This window comes from Trichogramma pretiosum, unplaced genomic scaffold (assembly GCF_000599845.2).
Source record: "Trichogramma pretiosum strain Unisexual culture from Peru unplaced genomic scaffold, Tpre_2.0 scaffold87, whole genome shotgun sequence".
Lineage (NCBI taxonomy): Eukaryota > Metazoa > Arthropoda > Insecta > Hymenoptera > Trichogrammatidae > Trichogramma > Trichogramma pretiosum.
The window spans coordinates 441,646-446,376 of NW_019641711.1; positions in this window are offsets into that span (position 1 = coordinate 441,646).

Genomic DNA, 4,731 nt, shown 5'->3' on the forward strand with positions numbered 1-4,731 from the left:
AATAAAAAGTTATAAACAATTTTGTAAAAAAAAACATGAAATTTCGAGAAAAAAATCTCGTTCAACTCAAATTTCAACACGGAAAGAAGGTTCGCTCGTGGGTCTCACGCATATAAATTTGGTCAATGGCATGTATACTTTATTGTAAAATAGTTATAATGACGAAATTCAAAATGGCGATCATAAATTCGGCTTTTGAAGACCTGTATGTCATAAAATGATTTCGACAATTTTTAACTCGATAACCATCAACTTTAAAAGAAAAAGTTGTAAAATAAAAAGTGTTTAGAATTGATCAAAGAACATGCCTGAATTTTTTCAGAATTTTTGGAGCGATTTTTGGATTTCTGGATAACACCATTTTTTCAAAAATCCAAAAATCGTTCCAAAAAATTCTGAAAAAATCAGGCCTGTACTTTGATCAATTCTAAACCCTTTTTGTTCTATAACTTTTTCTCGTAAAGTTGATAGTTATCGAGTTAAAAATTCTTGAACGTTCTCAGCCAAAATCAAAAATCAAAAATGAAACCGAAAGCAGCCGATCTCTCAACTTCTACGCGACGCGAGGTCCAACTATCGTGACCTGCGCCCCGGTGTCATACATCGCTCGATACACCTCGCCGTTGACACGCACGTTGATGAAGTCCCTATTTTCATTCATTATCGCCGCAATTATCTCTTCTTCACGCACCGCATGGCTGATCGGCGACTCACTGCAGTCGGCCGATGCTTGGTCAAGCGCTTGACCGAGCCATTGCGGCTGCTCGCCGAGAGGCGTATCGTTCACACGACCTGTGAACTCAGCCCTTCGCGAAGCATCTCTACGCTCTACGCTCTCGTCCGCTAACTTCTCTCCGACCTCTCTATGTACTTCGTCGTACATTCGCATACGTCTATTCCCTCTCGCACTTGCACGTGCGACGTCGTGCAGACTCACACCCGACGAGGCTATTTGCTGGCACACCTGGGCGCCTCGCAAACACACACGTATCACACGGCGTGGTCAACACTCACACTTCAACCACACAGCAAATACAACTACTCACCAAAAACTCTACTTCTCTCACACACACCCGCACAAGGAAAACTCCTCGACGTATTCCTAGCGATAAGCTTAGAATGGGCTAAGGTCCGATTGCTCGCACAATCGGTCGACTACTCGACTCGACTGTCTCTCGCAGACTCGTCTCTGGACACGCATCGCGGCTTCGCGTGTGGCCGCTTGCGCTTCCCCCTCTTCGCGACCCACTCGCGAGTCGATCCTTCGGCCCGCAGACCCACCGAGCTCAAGCGAGAGCCTTGCTCCGAATGTGAGCTCGACTCTGTGTTGACTCGGCGCGTCACGGCAGGCCGCTGTACGACTACAACGTCACACCTTTTACTTTATCTATCAGAAATATTGCTGATTGCATATTTCTGATAAAATTGACAGGTTGTACGAACCCAGCAATATGCATTGCACTTGTAGACTCTATATACCCTATGTACCCTTGTAGATATCTATTTGGAAAAAATAAAGTAAACAAAGAATAATGGATATTTGTAGAGACACCAACGCATTCAGCAACTCAATTCTATCAGATGATGCAACAAGTTCAGTAATTTTACTGTTTGAAATATTGCACTCTTGTAAAAAGTCATGAATAGTCGCTCTGCATTGGAAAACATCATAGCAATCGTTATGGAACAAATGTACAGCGCCTCAACTGTAAACTCGTCGAGCATATTGGCTCGCTGTGAGGTGGCAAAAGGCTGCATGCAGAGAAGTTCGAATTCGGAAGCAGAGGCGAAACCCTACTGGCCGGCAAATGCCTACCAACCAGCAACGTCGTTTGTTAAAGATTGTTGAATTAGGTTGCCAAGCAGTTGGAGCGACGCAGCGATCTTCATTCTCCTGGTAACGCGCGGACGGTGTGAAGCTCTGTGTTCGCAAGCTTTTTCAACCAATAAACCAGCATCGCATCAAATTACCTCGTTTTGTTAGTTTATTTTTCTAATCTCTTAGGGACTCACAACGGCCTCAAACGTGCAACAAAATAGCAATTATGAACTTTAAAAATTACAATGTTAAACTAAGAGAAAGAGTAGAATGTAAAAGGTGGCATCGATATAACTTATATTTAAATATATACATTTTTCGTAATATCTCACTAACTACTTGATCAAATCGGATGAAATCAAGCTTAAAGATTTGTATTGATGCGTACTTTCTATATTTTCCACAAACAGCTCGATATCTTGAAAATTGATCTTGAGATACGAGTGAAAATCTCGTTTCATAACCTCAAAATAAAGGTTTTACCTCTCATACCTAACTCACTACTTGATGAAATGAGATGAAACTCAGCTTAAAAGATTCGTACTGACTTTTTATTTTTCCCAACTATAGCTCTCAATATCTTGAAAATTGACGGAGATATAAGTCGAAATGACCCTCAACAAGGTCAAAAAAGAGGCCTTTCTCATCCACCGATACTGGCCAATTTCAACTCAAAATAGTCATTATTTACGGAGATATGAGGAAAAATAACTTTTCATGTACATTTTTTGTAATATCTCACTAACTACTTGACCAAATCGGATGAAATTAAGCTTAAAAGATTCGTAGTTTTTTTACGTTTACGGGTATTATCTTTTTTGTACGCATTGCTGCCATATAGCTCAATAGCTTTTTCTCGTATATTTCGAAGTCAAATTTCATATTACTCAAAAACATGATTAACGAGTCATACAAGTTCAGCCTAGTTCAGTCTTAGTCGATTGGAGGATAAAACTTACTGACTGAAATCTTTCCAGAATATCGTGCCAAAATATCACTTTGCGACAATATTTCAATTCGGATTCCACTTGTGATTGAAGAGATTAACTAATTGAATCCTAACTTCTTTCTTGAAGCATTATGCAGCTATTATTATACTCAGAAGATCGTTCATGATCTTTAACTATTTTAGAAGCGTTACTCCAATCATTATATCCGGAACACAAAAGATATGACTGTTTGAATATTTTGCATGACCCACAGAAAATTGAAGCAGCACTTATTGAATATATTAGCTAGCTTCTTTGTAGAGAAGTTTTAGTTTTATTTTTTAGGGTGCATGTAAATAATGGTTTTCGCATGCTTCTATTTACACTACTAATATTACGCGTGGATGCTGAAAAGTTCGCATTTTCATTTTGTTTGAATCCTCTTTTAATTATTTCGTCAATAAGTCCATAGGTAACGATCCACTTCGCAGGATAATCATCAATTCCTTCATTGCTACGTGTTTTGCAATCCAATGTTCTCTTATCTACAAGGGTCTCACAGACGTCACTTACATTATTTTACAGGATTTCCAATTGTTGCGTACAATTTCGCGAAATTCCCTATTTTTCTGAAAAATGTAAGGTTTATGCTTTACCTGCTGCACACATAAAATATGAAATCACGAAAATTATCTCAACGATAGTAATAAAACTTTTCTTCGCCGCGTAATTACTCAACTGATTTTTAGTAATATAACAAGGATTTCTTAGCGAGAATAAAGATTTAGAGTAAAACATTTCTTTTTTGCGGGTGTCACTACGTTGCTATATAACACACAAGAGTTAAAGCTTAACAATATTTTATGTAAGTAACAATAGAAACAACGTTTACGAATAAAATTTTCGATTCGGTTGGAAGGGGTGTTGAGTTATATTTAAAGCCAACTCAAGATAAAAAATTACCTATGCTTAAGTCAAAAGAAACATGTGAAGCATTTTCTTGTGATGTACTCGGTACTTGTTCGATATTAACACTATGTTTATTAATATTTGTTTCATTTGTATGTATGGGTGATTGTCACGGAAAGGTCGTTTTTTCGGTGCGTTCATGGATTGCTCCTTGCTCGAAAATTTTCCCCATGTATTATACCTCATTTTATTCGTATTTTTATCTACAATTTGAAAATCAATGAGGGATTACATCAAGTTTTAAAGAGAGACAGTAAGCAGAGAAAATATGATTATAGTGCGTGACGACAAAGACATAATTTATTAAACTTTTGAAATTCTCATAAATTTTTTATAGATTAAAGCTTTTAAGCAGAACAAATAGAAAAATTATAATGGAAATAACTTTAGAAATTATTGAAATTTCGCTAGCAAACGTTTCAATCTGTAAATGTAAAATATATCGGTAAATGATTGAATTTTAAATTTCATAGTGAAAATACGTGAAATTATTGTACCTGCATGGCCGGTCTAATTTCTCTTTTTTTGTATAATTAAGGTACCTTTATTTTTCGCTTCGTTTATGTTTTTTGGTTCTTCAATACTATTCATCCTTGGTACATAACTTAATTTACCTATGTTAAAATGATTGCAAGAAACACCGCGTATGCATTCAAAACAGCTTATTGTATTGAAAAACACGTCTCCTTGCGTATTTCTAGCCCATGTAAATTATTGATGTGCATTCATGGTGCCTTTAAATTGTTGTTGTTTTTGTGGTATAAAAATTTCAATTTCTGTTATCTCATGTGCAAATGCTGTAAAAAATTTAACGTTTTGGATACGTTCTTGTACCACTAATGCCCAAATTCCGTGTAATTATACGTGATTTCTGTCAGTTGTGGAAAGAGTGAGGTGATATACTGCGTTAAAAAATAAAATATTGTCTTATTTCTATATTGACTCGATGGACTATCACTGTTGGTGACCCATAGGTGTCACCATCTGCTGGCAGGCCGAGTGTACTTTGGGTGG